The sequence below is a fragment of the Callorhinus ursinus genome, unplaced genomic scaffold, assembly GCF_003265705.2.
Source record: "Callorhinus ursinus isolate GAN/ISIS: 27379988/994484 unplaced genomic scaffold, GSC_fseal_2.0 scaffold2, whole genome shotgun sequence".
Lineage (NCBI taxonomy): Eukaryota > Metazoa > Chordata > Mammalia > Carnivora > Otariidae > Callorhinus > Callorhinus ursinus.
Genome location: NW_027397064.1, coordinates 69,991,271 through 70,006,380, shown reverse-complemented (window position 1 = coordinate 70,006,380; position 15,110 = coordinate 69,991,271). Strand labels below are relative to the sequence as shown.

The following is a 15,110-nucleotide window of genomic DNA, read 5'->3' as shown; positions in this document are numbered from 1 at the left end:
TTTTAACAGATCATTCAGATCCAGAGGCAGTCAGAGTTATAGACATGGAGGGATAGCAGGTGTGTCCAGGAATTTGGTTTCTAGAAAGCCCTTTCTCTTTTCCCACACGTGATTGCATTTTATATGTTTGACCAACTGCTGGCTGACTGGTCCTCATCTTTTGAGTATCAAATTTTCCGCCTAACAGGTGTAGCCTCACTCAGTGCCAGACTGCTAGTTTTCATTATGATGAGAGCTACTTCATTTGGCTTGGATTTCATTCCTGTTTATAGACTTCTGGTGCTTATGTGGTCATTGTGACTTTTCATTGCATTCCATGTGATAAACTCTTCTAATGTTATTTTGGTGACCACTTCGTGGCCTATTTTTCTAGAAAAATTACATATTGTTTACCATTATTATACAATAAAAATCTGTTAGCATGGATTAATTTCCCCAAAATGTGCTATTTTACTCTGCAAACTTACGATAATCCAGAGTTGGAAAGTGGCTGGTTTTCTGAGTTACTGTATATTGAATAACACTTCAGTTTTGATTTCTATTAAAGTATAAATCCACTTATTACTAAAACATCACTGAATTATAGTTAATTCTTCATTTGAAAAGCCCTTGTAATACCTTTTATTACATATTATGTGAGTATATAATTACATAATGTATGTAATGTTATGACAATGTTAATATCTGTTGTTTCTGTACTTACGTCATAGAATAAGAGGGCTTAAACTTTTTAGTTATATGGAACTTAGACAAATTTTCTGTTAAATCTTAAACCAAAAAGTCTGCAAATGGCAAACTTACGTTAAAAGTAGAGTCTTTATTGTAAAGTTACTGTTAAGATTCCATCAGAAGCTTCTTATTAATCCCTGCATAAGCTGATACAAAGAAAAGAATTCAATTTTTAACGATAGAAACAAGAGACCATAGTCAGCTTTTAACCTTAAGAAACCAACCCCTACCTTTGAATAATTAATTAGAATTGTTACTATGGAGAATTTTCAGTTCACACAATTTCTGTCCAGGAGGACATTCACCCTCTGCTGGGTCAAGGCCAAAATATCCTTCTCTTTATTTTTCTGAAAGCGGTTTAAAAAAATTCCCGCCCTCCACCCCCCCACCCCCCCACCCCCAGTTTTGGCTCATCTGACGTTCATCCTAGGGACTTTGTTACTTGCTTCTTTAGATGTCTTTGTAATTTCCAGCATAAAGTTAGGTCCTAAGCTGTCTGTCTGGAGCTGCCCAACCAGTGGCCTGGGTCTCCAAGCCAAAACTCCCTACTTAGTAATGGAGTCTTTCACAACAGACCCACCATCCTCTTTGACCAGTGCCAGTGAAATAACAAACAGTACAGTAATGATTTGGGCACCCTGCCTTTCAGAATGGCCAGACAGTGAACATAGTTTGCACTTGTAACTTTTCCCATTTTAGAACATGTGATTTTGGGTTTATTCCCCTCTCTGGTCTTTAAGAGCAACTACTGTTTTTTCTGAATCATTTCTTCATAATAATTCCCACACTTTTCACTAATGCAAACCAACTTGAAAAAGGAATGGGAACATTTCTCATAAAACATCTGTATGGTATGTGCCTTTTTTCTCTTAACTAGAACCTGGTTGTGTTAGTTGGGGAACAAAGCAGATGGAATTTTAAATCTTGATGAAGTTATGTCACAAGATGATTGGGGAAAATACTTGGAATTTGACCATTCATATGTTGAGCTCTGTGCCAACTCTCATTATATAAGTAGATCATAGCTAAGTTTCTCTGTAAATTAAAGCTGGCTAATCTACGGAGACTGCCCTGAAACTTGAGTAATAATATCTCCTGCAATATGGAAAAATTTTGCTCTACTGTTTCCAATTAAAACCAATCTTTGTTGCAAAGACAAAGGAAAATTCATTTTTATGTACTTGAACTAACAATTATAGAAATTTAGGAAATATTTGTGTCTAAAATATTGAGCTCAGCATTTTACATATCCTTTGTAGATTGTTTTTACAATCTTGAACCTCCCCCCCTTTTTTTTTGTTGAATTGGCTTTGAGAATTTAGAAAACATAATCACTGAGTTAAATTTAGTATTCAAAAGAAAACAAACATTTTTCAGAAATATTGAAAAGTTGTTACACCTTCAGTTCCTATCCCAAAAGAAAATGTCCCATGTATCTACTTTAAATTACTGGCAAAATTTTAGCAGGTATTGAAATTTAAGTTACATGTATATAAGGGTATTTGAAATATATATAGTATTAAACTATTGAACCCTGAGTGAACTCTAAAAATAGCAAAAAAATTTTTTCTTAACCTAGGAAATGCTTACAGCTAAGCAAAACGTGTTTTCTGAAAGCTGTAGAATTGTGTCAAATACAATATTAAAAACTTGAAAATGTTTTTGAGGAAAGTACATTTGCCTTGTTCCACTATCCATCAGTGCAAATGAGCACTGTGTTTCTCTTGACCTCGAGTTAGGCCTGAGGCAGCAAAAAATCAATATTAAACCACAGTGTGGGGAGAGCTAGATGAGGGCGTGTGTGTGTGTGTGTATATGTATATATATTTATTTATATATATATTTTTTTTCCTCTCCCTGCTCTTATGTTAGGACCTTGATCTTAAGCAAATGTGGTATTTATTTTGAGGCTCTCCAGAGAGGAGAGACCATGTCTTTTTATTTTAAGTGACCTTTGCTATCAAAAAACTTCCATGTTGTTCTTATTAAACCTATTTAATTTAAAGATGAAATAATTACTGTAAGTATATTGAGAGTATTCTAATACAAATCTGGACCAAAATAAGAGTTTAGAGTTGATATAAGAGCAGTGTAGGGAATTAATATCTTTTCTGTACAACAACACTATTTAGACAATGCATGGGGAAATGTCCCATTTTATAATAGAAACAAAAACTTTATTAACCAAAAAAAAAAGTGTGCAAACCTTACATTGAAGAGAAGAATAAAACTTTGCTGAAGCACTTAACAGAAGAACAATGTTCCCAAATGGGCAGATGCAGTATTTTAAACTGACTCTCTCTTACAGAATTACCTATGCATTCCATTTAATCCCTAATGCAATCCCAACTATTTTATTTTTAAAGACCTTGTTCTTTTAGAGCAGTTTGAAGTTCACAGAAAAACTGAGCGGCAGAGATTTCCCATGTAGCCTCTGTCCCCACTCATACGTAGTCTCCCCCAGGATCAGCAACCCCCACCAGAGTAGTACGTTTGTTACAACTGGTGAACCCACACTGACACATCATAATCACCACCATAAATTCCACAGTTTATGTCAGGGTTCATTCTTGGTATGGTACATTCTATGGGTTTGGACAAATATGTAATGATCTGTATCTGTATCATACGCCATATTTTCACTGCCCAGAAAAATCCTGTCTCTTTTTTTTTTTTTTTTAACTTGACATAACCAGTTGATCTAAAAATTCATCTGGAAGAGAAAATGCTTAAGAATAGCCAAGGAAAAACTGAAAGTGTGGGGCAAGTGTTTCTAAATGGCTGAACCTGGTTCCCATGCCTGGCTTCTAGCTGCAAGAGAGGCTGGACAAATATGTATTTTGACTTCTTAGCCTCTGTTGGGTAAAGTGGACTTCACCTCCCACCAAGGCATGTGCTGTGGAGGATTCTTCTGTCATCGACATTGGCAGGTCCCCTCTACTACAAAATCCAAGCGCAGATATTTAGTATAGCTCATTAGAATAGCTACTGTGTCCACATAGTAAATGATTTGGCTAGTTTTTTGGACTTTTTTTTTTTTTTTTCCTATTGGTCTCCAAGAAATAAATACTGATTTTACCCAACATCTTTAGTATAATTATAGCTCACAGCTGATAACAGTTTTGTTTTTTTTTCTTTTAATCCCAGAGATACTGGCATCATTCTGGAAGCGTTAGGCAAGCAAGACCCATGGCCTCTGAGAGGAGGGTGGTCCCTCTCCCTCTGTATGCATTCCTTCTCCTGTCCTCTGCCAGTCTTGAAACCATAGCCTTTTGCCCTATCCAACTTTTCTAGGTGCTCTGCTTTGGTGTGGAGGTAGCTCCATGCTGAGTCAGAAGAACAAAGTTGGGTGAACTTTTAATTGTGGTACTGCCTCAATTAAATATAGACTGATGGGGCACCTGGGCGGCTCAGTCGTTAGGCGTCTGCCTTTGGCTCGGGTCATGGTCCCAGGGTCCTGGGATGGAGCTCTGCATCAGGCTCCCTGCTCGGCTGGGAGTCTGCTTCTCCCTCCCCCCTCCCCCTGCTTGTGTTCCCTCTCTCGCTGTGTCTCTCTCTGTCAAATAAAATCTTTTTTTTTTTTAAAGATTTTATTTTATTATTTATTTGAGAGAGAGAGAATGAGAGATAGAGAGCACGAGAGGGAGGAGGGTCAGAGGGAGAAGCAGACTCCCTGCAGAGCAGGGAGCCCGATGTGGGACTCGATCCCGGGACTCCAGGATCATGACCTGAGCTGAAGGCAGTCGCTTAACCAACTGAGCCACCCAGGCACCCTGTCAAATAAAATCTTTAAAAAATATATATATATGTATAGACTGATGAAGGAAGGGTTGCTTAATATGCCAAAATAATTGTTTATTAGTCTTTCAGTTTAATTATTTGTGTTCTTTTTTTTTCAGCAGGGGGGCTTAGTTTGAAGTAATTTACTTTAAAAAAAAATTTTTTTTGACCTTCACCTTTTCATCGTTAAAACCCAGCTGGTTGGCTAAGTGCACTTAAAATGGTGTTAATTAAGACATTGGATAGTCTCTAAACTTGAGTGTGTACTGAATTAATGTTAGCTTTGCATCTAATCCTTCACTTTGAATTTGTAGTAAAAGGAAGCTGTTTGCCTCTAAAGTTTAAAAGCCATTGATGTGATTGTTAAATGTGGTATTTTAAGCCATTCCAGGCTGCAGTCTGGTTTTCAGTGGTACCTTCTAAAAATGCCTCAATACAAACGATGCTTTGTTTTATCCGGAAAATATGAAGCTGCTTTTGATTATTCTGTGCTGCATTGCCCATTTTCTGTGGTTGTGGACTATTATTTAGGAATTTAGTGCAGTGACTGTCTTGCTGAGCTATGGATATTTGGTATCTTCTTGTTAACGGACTCTAAAAATGTTTCCCAAGCAACAAAACAGGCAGAAATAATTCAGTCTAACGTATTGTATTTCGCTTTACCGGGGCACTTAAGCAAATTCTGTAAAATATTGGGGCAGGATATAAACAGAATAGAGGCCAAGCTGGTTTTTGGTAGAATCAGGAACGCTGTTCCCTCTGGTTAGCTTGGTTCCTTCACCAGTTTCTCTTTGTTGTCTCTTATACCTGTCTCAAAGTCTAGAAAAAGCAGACTTTGGAATTAGAAGTCACAGACTCAAATCCCAGCTTGATCACCTCCCAGTTTACATGAATTTGGACAAGTTCCTTAACTTGACTAAGCTGCCTTACAAGGATGTCATCAGGGCTAAATAAGAACCTTTTTGCAGAAGTGTCTCACTCGACACCTGGCTTCTGCTTGATACTCTGCAGACCTTTCCTTTCCTGAGAAAACTGTGTGGTGCCTTGAACAAACAAAACCATTGTAAGACTTCTTGTTCTTTCCCAGTTGAAGAAAAGGCAGGACTGCTCCCAGGCAGAGGAGTGATGTTCTGAAAGCTTCTTTCCATGACTTCCCATCTTCAAATACAGATTCTGCCATCATCCTTGCATACTGAAGTCTTTTGTGCCATCTTGACCTTTTCCTCATAACAAAACTGTGAAAGCTGAGTCCTTGGTCTCTTGTATGGTGGTTTAGACTTAGGTAAAATAAATGGATTTCCCATCAGCCTATATCAAGTACTGGCATTTTATCCTTTTTCTTTTATGAAGTTAAACCAAAAGACTTTCTCCCTTGCTAAAGAGATTTTGGGAGTCAGTAAGCAGCTTTAAGAATAGATTTCTAAGTACAGTTGATAGAGTTTTTGGGATGTTTCAACACATCCTTAATGAAGGTCTTCCTATGTAGAAGACTCTGCCTTCCATCCTCTTTGTAGCTTTCCCATATGTTTTAGGGAAATAGAAAGGATGAAAGAGAGAAGGAAGAGAACAGATACTTAGCATTTGTCATGTGTCAGGCGTCTACACATCATGCTGGTTCATCCTGAACAGCCTGTTTCCTGTGAAGGGCATAATTAGAGAAAGCTCTGGACAGAGAAGGTGAAATCAAGATACCTCCTGGATTTTCTGGTTTCTGGCTAATAACCACCCCCCCCCCCCCGTCCCCAGCAAGTCACAGCCTATCTGAATCATCATAAAGTTTGTAGCCGAATTCTCAAACAACAGAATTTATTTGGGTTCCTCTTTGTATGTGCAGTTGTCCCCTGAACAATGCAGAGGTTACGGATTCCAGCCCCCAGATAGTTGAAAATCTACATATAACTTTTGACTCCCCAGAATGTAAACTAATAACCTGTTGGACTGGAAGCCTTACTGATAAAAAAAAACCAATCTATTAACACATATTTTGTGTTATTTACTGTATTATAATCTAGGAAAAAAGTTTGCTAAGAAAATCTGGGGAGGAGAAAATACATTTACAACACTGACTGTATTTATTGGGGGGAAAAAAGCCATGTAGAAGTGGACCCGTGTAGTTCAAACCCGTTCTGTTCAGGGGTCAACTGTATATGTGTAAACGCAGTAGGAAACTTAATAGGGAACATAAAATAACAGTTCAGAGTCTCATTTTTTTGGATCAAATCTAATTTTATATAGATATTTAAAAAAAAATTAAAGCTGGGGCGCCTGGGTGGCTCAGTTGTTAGGCATCTGCCTTTGGCTCGGGTCATGATCTCAGAGTCCTGGGATCAAGCCCCACATCAGGCTCTCTGCTCAGTGGGAAGCCTGCTTCTTCCTCTCCCACTCCCCCTGCTTGGGTTCCCTCTCTCGCTATGTCTGTCTCTGTCAAATAAATAAATCTTTAAAAAAAAATTTAAGCTGCTTTTCTGTAAAATAACCCAAAAACAATGGTCTTATTTTCTATATACCTAATTTTCAAAGAGGCTTGTCATGTGTAGTTTCTTAATTCCCATAAAAACTCTATATCTGAATTTTCATGTGACCATTTGCTTTTTTTAAATTATATATACACGTGTGTGTGTGTGTGTGTATTTTTTTTTTTTTTTTTGAAAGAGATTGAGAGCAAGTGGGGGTGGCCAGGGAGAGGGAGAGAAAATCTTAAGTAGGCCTCACAGCCTACAGAGCCAGACATGGGGCTCGATTTCACGGCACTGATAACATGACCTGAGCTGAAATCAAGAGTTGGTTGCTTAACTGACTAAGCCACCCAGAAGCTCCCCCATTTGCATTTTCTAGGAGGAGAATTCCAAGGTTTTATTTCTATTCTACAGAAATATAGAAAACTTGATTTCCTGTAATCTGTTGGCAAATGTAGTTTGTAGTGGGGAGGTAGGCTACTAAAGATTTGACCTAGATTGACTTTTTTTTTTCTGTGAAGGATGATCTAAACTTACTGTTTGTCTTAAGAGGATGAGGCTTTGACCTTGAGTTGTCCTGCAGCTGATGGGTGGCCACCAAGGCTAACCTACTGGGTAGGATTTGCCTTGGTGTGGAGCCTCAAATTGAGAAACCTTTATTCACATCTGAAATCATGGAGTTGGAAGGTAGAGTCTGTGTGTCTCCACTGTCTGGTGAAGACTCTTTCTGGCTTGTAGTTACCTTCTTCCTGTATCCTCAAATGGCAAGAGAGACAGAACTCTCTGGTACTTCTTCTGACAAGGACACTAAATCCCATCACGAGGGCCCCACCCTCCTGAGGTCAGTTAAAACTAATGATCTTCCAGGGGCCCCATCTCCAAACATCATCACATGGGGGTTTAAGGCTTCAATATACAAATTTTCAGGAGACACAGTTCAGCCTGTAGCACTTGTCTCTTTTCTGATTATAAATGTAATACTGTATTTCACTGACTATAAAGCATACCATATTTCATGTACCTCTAAGGAAGAAAGAGCTACTGTCAATTAACTGACATGATACTTTATTACTTAAAATGTTTGCCTTACTGAAGATTTCCTTTAGAGTTATTTTTATGTATCTCAATCTTTTCCATAAAACTGAAGGCAAAGAGGGGACCCTGGGTGGCACAGCTGGTTGGGCATCCAACTCTTGGTTTTGGCTTAGGTCGTGTATGATCTTTTGGTCATAGGATTGAGCCCCAAATTAGGCTCTGTGCTTGGCATGGGATCTGCTTGGGATTCTCTGTCCCTCTCTCTCTGCCCCTCCCGCTTGTGTGCTTGTGTGTACATACTCTCTCTCTCAAATAAGTAAGTCTTAAAAAAAAAAAACAAAGAAAAAAACAAAACCAAAAAAAACTGAAGGAAAATATAAACAGGTTGGTTAAAGCGTTTCTAATTTATATTCAGAGCCTAATTGTCATTTTTTTTTAAACCTAGTTGTCACTATCCATTTTTCTCCACACTACGTTTCTACCATCCTTTCATGATCTCAAAAGGAGATTTTAATGGAAAGCTTTCAGATATAATCCAGGGTTCTTTTTCCTTCCATAGCTGACCTTAAGTGATCTGTTGACTGAAACCTGAAAAGGGCTAAAATTGTCATTCTACCAGACATGACAACCCAGGTTTGCGGTCAGCGGGTACGATGTTAAGATCACTGCCTGGGTGATGCTGATTTTTAAGATGCCATCAACTATTACATACATTTCGGTTTTAGAGAAGTTAAAGTGAGAATAAATATGGGTGTTTGAATCTGTGCCTGATATAGTTTGTGCTCATTGTAAAAAATTTGGAGAATACTAATGAGACTATAAAAAGCCCCAGGATATTCTTTGTCTTTTGCTTATCCTTTTCAATGTCATTAGTCTTTGATAAATGCCTAATATTTTATTGTACTCCTATACCATGATTTTGTTTGGGTACATGCTTTTCTCATTCATTTAAAAAAAACAAGCCTCTGGAAAATAGGTATCCATGTAGAAATCTCTGATTATTTTAGTAGAATGTTTCTAGGCAAGGAATTAATAATGAAAAGTAACAAATTTTCAGAAGCCTGTGGTATCTCTTGCCAAATTCTTTTCCAGAAGTATTGTATTGATTGTCACCTGTGGAAGCAGTATGTGATTGTGCCTGCTTACATGACTCTTACTAGTATTGGGTATTTGTAGATTTTAATAATCTTTGCTGATTTTATAAGTTAAAACATGTATATGTTTTAAATTAGCATTTCTTTGAGATTGTTAGACCTCTTAAATATTCAGTACCCGTTTATATTTTCTCCTCACTATCTTTTTATGACCTTATACAATTGACTCTTGAACAACATGGGGGTTAGAGGCACCTACCCGCCTCCTCCCTCCCCATCCACACTCAAAAATTCGAGTATAACTTTTGACTCTCCAGACCTTAATAGCCTATTGTTTGTTGACCAGAAGTTTTCCCAATAATGTAAATAGTTGATTGACACATTTTGTATATTTATTATATACTGTATTCTTACAAAAGAGTAAGCTAGAGAAAAATGTTAAGAAAATAATAAAGAGAAAATACATTTACAATATTGTACTGTATTTACTGAAAAAGATAAACGTCTTTGTGGTCCTGTGTAGTTTAAACCCATGTTGTTCAAGGGTCAGCTGTACATTTTTTCTGTTGGGAGTGTGAGAGGCTTTTCCGTCTGGGTCTTCCCTTTTTCTAGTATGGCCCCTGGTGTGTAGTAGTAGGATTTCCTTATACCAGGTTTGTGTTGAGTCTGGAGATATTGCTGGTCTGATTGGCTTCTGTTTAAGAAATTTATAGTGAAACCAAAATAAAGGCATAAAACCAACTCAAAATGAGTCATCAGGTTTTCTACAGTACTTGATAACTTTCTCTCTGCACAGTCCAAAAGTCTCAGTACCTCCTGATACCTGGATGTGCTAGAAGCCTGTCTCCCAGTGAGTTGCTACCAGCAGGCTGGGATGGTTCCAGATAGTTAAGCATCTCTTTAAGAAATTGCTGTATTCTTTTTTTTTTTTTTTTTTTTTTTTTTTGAGAGAGTGCGTGCACAAGCAGGGGCAACAGGTACAGGGAGAAAAAGGCTCCCCGCTGAGCAAGGAGCCCTACGTGGGACTCAATTCCAGGACCCTGGGATTATGACCCGAACCAAAGGCAGACGCCTAACCAACTGAGTCACCCAGGTGCCCCAAACTGCTGTATTGTTAAGTGTAAAAATTTTTATCCATGGTTCATAATCTTAGATTTTTAGATGTAGGGATTCTTTTTCAAACTAAGGTAAAGTAATGAAATTAAAGGTTTTAGAACCAGAGGAGTCTTAGAAATTGAGTTCATTGTCTTCTTTTTTTTTTTTTTAAGATTTTATTTATCTGAGAGAGAGAGACAAGAGCATGAGCTGGGGGGAGAGGAACAGAGGAAGAGGGAGAAGCAGGCTCCTCACTGAGCAAGAAGCCTGACAACGGTCTCCCAATCCCAGGACCCTGTGATCATGACCTGAGCCAAAACCAAGAGCTGGACGCTTAACCAACTGAGCCACCCAGGCACCCCAGTGTCTTCTTTTTTGAGGAATATTTGGAAAAGAGGCATTGAGCAACTACCCAACATTATATAGCTAAAGCAAACATAGGATCAAAGTGTAGTTTCTGACTCCAGACTAGATCAGTTTCTACTGTGTCTCTGGCTAGCTCCATTATTTTTATTTCTAGCACTGAATAAATAGAAAGGAAAAGCTATCCCTGAGATAGAAGACAGTAGATTTCCTTTATAATTTCTTTCTCCAGGAATTTTGATTTCTACCCTGCCCCAACCCCAAAGGATTATTTGAGTTTCTTATATGGTCTTTATCAAGACTTAGTAACTGTGAATAGTATCTCTTCTTTTCCTATATCTTTTTTCCCCCCTAAAGATTTTATTTATTATTTGAGAGAGTGAGGGAAAGAGAGAGAGAGAGAACACGAGCTGGGTGAGAGGCAGAGGGAGAAGCAGACTACCTGCTGAGCAGGGAGCCTGATGCGAGGCTCAACCCTGGGACTCCAGGATCATGACCTGAGCCGAAGGCAGACGCCCAACCGACTGAGCCACCCAGACGCCCCCTTTTTCTCTATCTTAAGGACCATTTCTGCTTGGTGTCTTTGAGACTGTTAAAAATCCATCCTATTTTGTTTTTGTAAAGCCATTTAAACACCATAAATGTAAATAGTTAAATATACAATTATTAAAAAAAAGGGGGGGAGGCGCCTGGGTGGCTCACTCGTTAAGCGTCTGCCTTCAGCTCAGGTCATGATCCCAGGGTCCTGGGATCGAGCCCTGCATTGGGCTCCCTGCTCAGCAGGAAGCCTGCTTCTCCTTCTCCTGCTCCCCCTGCTTGTGTTCCCTCTCTTGCTGTGTCTCTCTCTGTCAAATAAAAAAAAAAAAAAAAAAAAAAAAGCTAGGGTGCCTGGATGGCTGTCGGTTGGGCATCTGCCTTTGGCTCGGGTCATGATCCCGGAGTCCCAGGATTGAGTCCTGCATTGGGCTCCCTGCTCGGCAGGGAGTCTGCTTCTCCCTCTGCCCCTCACCCCACTTGTGCTCTCGCTCTCAAATAAATAAAATAAAATAAAAAAAAGCTATATAATAGTATTAAAAATAGACATATCCCTATTTCTTCTCTGCTTTGCTTTTTGCTCTCTAAAGGCAATTAACGTTTCTTATTGATTTTCCAGATATTTTCTATGTATATATGTGCATATGTACACACATACGTAGATCCTTAAGAAAACCCACACAGACTTTATGGTGTTTTATTTGTAAATTTGTTGATTGCAGTTTTAAAGACATTTTTCATATTAGCACAAACTGATAGTTTTTTTTTTTTAAAGTTGCTCAATATTACATTGGACAGATAGCCTATAACTTATTTCATTTTTCCCCTATTCATAGTTGGTTAACAAGTTTGTTCATTTATAATCTTCCTAGATTTTTGTCAAATTGCCCTTCAAAAAGGTGGCATTAAATTTGTAATTCCATTTTCAGTATATGAGAATGTCTATTTACACACTTACCACCATGGGTTATAATCAAATTATTTCATCTTTGCAGTGTGATAGGCAAAAAGTGTATCTCATTGTTTTAATTATGCAGTTCTTCAGAATGAATTCAAACACATTTTTATGTTTATTGGCCATTTGAAATCCTACTGCCTGGATCTGTAGCCTGGCTCTGTAGTTTACCAGCTGTGTGAAAATGAGCAAATTACTTAAACTTTCTGTGCCTCACGGGTCACTTATGAGGATTAAATGAGTTAATATTTATAAAGTGCTTAAATCCTTGCTTGACACATAGTATATGTTATATAAGTATTTGTCATAGAGATTTAAATTTTTTTCTCAGTCCTGTCTGTATGCTTACCTATATATATATATTGTTTTTTTTTTTTGAGTTTAGTATCTGTTTTAATATTTTGGTAAGTGGTTAACCATTAATTGTTTACCAGCTAGAGTTCTAAGCAAGTCACACATGTCATGTTTAATTTTGATTTATAAAACCTAAAAAGATTCATGTATGTTTCATCCTTTATTTTTGGTAGGATTAAGTGAAGGATTTTGTTTTAATTCTGTACGTTCAGTGTTGAAAACTGAGAGGTTGCACATCATTCTTTCAGGGAGGTCAGCTCTCTTTCTTTCCTTGCTTTGAGAGTTTTGATGCTACTAATCTGATTAAACCTCTTAAAGCTACATCCTTCGCTCTAAGATTATGAAGATTAGAGATTCAGGAGTTCCCCCCTCCCCCCATCCATTAAATGGTTTCCATGGTTATTGGACTCCCCAAACAGTACTTCAGATCCCTTCTGATTTCGTGGAAGCAGCATCTCAAAGATGAATGAGCGCTCTGCTGGCTTGGCTTCAGGAAACTTGGGAGTTTCAGTTTAATGGAGCTGCTAGCTCTTTTTGAACAAGTGTTTTCATTTTTCTGAACTTCTGTTTTCTTGCCTATAAAATGAAGGTAATAGTCTGTCATACAGTAATGATAAAAGGTCAAATGAAATGAAGTTTTTTAAATTTTAAGTTCAAGCATGATAATATTGATTATGTGAGGAATTTGTTTCACTTTTACCACATGGTAACCTTGGTTTGGGGAAATGCCCATCAAGTGAGGAAATAAAATATACTCCTATAAATATTTAAATTTATATCAGGAATTTTTGATACCCAAATGTGAGGGAGGGGTGAGATCTCTTTGTCTTCCTCAGATGTAATAGAGAAGCTGGGAAGTGAATCCTCTGGGAGAAAATAGGGCAGCACTGATGAAAATTGCTCGTTGAGTATTTACTATGTATCCGACAGTGTGCTAAATGCCTATAAACAGTTACCCCACATAATCAATAGCTTATTAGTAGAGGTTAGAGAGTTAGTTTAAGATTGTGCAGTTAGTGGCAGAGCCAAGATTTGAACCCAGTTTGTCTCCAAAGCCGGTGTCCTCTGTAGTGTAGCAGCCGCGTTTTGTAAGCTTCCACCATCTGCAACATAGTATCTCTCTCTCAGGGTTGTTGGTTGTCCTGATGATCCCGTGAGTTACAGGGCTTAGAACAGTGCCTGGGCCACTGTAAGCATTTTAGGTTTGTTCTTACTATGATAGTATTTTCTGTGTCATTCTGACTCCCCACCCCCCCTTGACCCCTTTAGGCTTTAGTGAATGGGAGCGTCTTGGATAGTTTTGTTTCCTTGCCTATGTGGCAGACACAACCCTAGCCATTTCATCTGGTGCAGATGGAGGACAGCCGTGGTGATGGGTCTGGCCTTAACAGAGTGCTGTGGGGACAGTTGCTGTCAACAGTCTGGGATGGCATGTGCTGGCTAGGACAGGGAAGGGGGAAAGGGTTTAAGTCCCAAACCCAAGGATCTACCACCAGAAGCCTCTGTATCTGCCAAGACAAGGTGTGTGTGCACTCAAAGGTGTGGTGCCCGTATGATTCGGTGTTCACCTTGTCTTTATAATAATGGGCTTTAGTGTAGTTGTCTAGTGCATTGATTCCTAAACGTGGCTGCTTCCCTAGAATCATTTGTGAGTCAAATTCTCAACCGAACCCGAGGTGGGGCTCAAGCGTATGTGTTTGTAATGTAATGGTTAGCCAGGTTTAAGAGCCACTAGGATGCTGCTTGTTCCTAAGTCTGTGCAGGGCCGGCCCCAGCCAGCCATGGCAGAAGTACATGTATGTGATTTGAAAACTCTTGGGAGAAGGAGCTTCCCCATTATCTTGTCAGCCCTGTTCTTGGCAGCCATCTAAAGGTGAATTTGAAATACAGCTCTACAAGGAGATGAGTGACAAGGGTTCTATTCCAGAAATAACCAGGGACAGGATTTCATCAAAGCAATTTGTCAGTGTATTTTACTTGGTTCTTGTGTTTAGGGTTGATTCCTCATCAATATTTGAGTATTTTCATGCTTCCAAGTTAGATACACAAGCAGTAATAGCTATTGAATATAATTTTGATGCTTAATTTACATGCAACTTTATAGAAATCGTTTGAGGACTGTATTTCCCAGAGCGATGCTCAGAGAATGAATGGAGTAACTCACATTCCATTTTATATTTGAGAAATCATGATTAGAGTGGAATGTTAATATGGTTAGCTGTGGTGAGACAATATTGACATTGTTGCTAAGATATTGTACCAGACATGTCATTGAGGCTGCTGTTTTGAAAACTGAGTGATGCTGCCTTGTTTCCCCCCCCCCCCCTCATTTGTGGTGCTAGTGGTGCTGGTAGAGCAGGAATATAGCAAATAACAGATGCAGAAAATGTAGTTGTCTTGTTCTCTCTGCTCCCTGCCCCCCAGTACAGGCCTGGAAAGGATCTTGTTAAACAGCCCCATGTACACAATTGACTATTCTGCTTTTTTCTAGAATGTGTGCTGAATTGGTTATATAGCATTTTTAGCATGTTTTTTGTGGGGAAGAAACTTTCAGTGCTGCTTAGAAACTTGGAGATATTTTCCCTCCAAATGTTTATAGATCCCATTTTCCTTGTAAGGAGTTGAAATAAGATAAATGGTAGCAGCTCCCTCTTATCCTTCCTTTCTCTTGTAATGAGGCCTGTTGGCAACAGAATTGCTGATGGGACTGCCAGA

The 15,110-nt window shown here is 38.6% G+C and overlaps 1 protein-coding gene across 11 annotated transcripts in view; it reads left to right on the top strand.

The window, feature by feature from the left end:
- TANC1 (tetratricopeptide repeat, ankyrin repeat and coiled-coil containing 1) overlaps positions 1 to 15,110 on the top strand; it is a 230,094-nt gene that overhangs the window by 79,230 nt on the left and 135,754 nt on the right. The gene's annotated exons all lie outside the window — the stretch shown is intronic.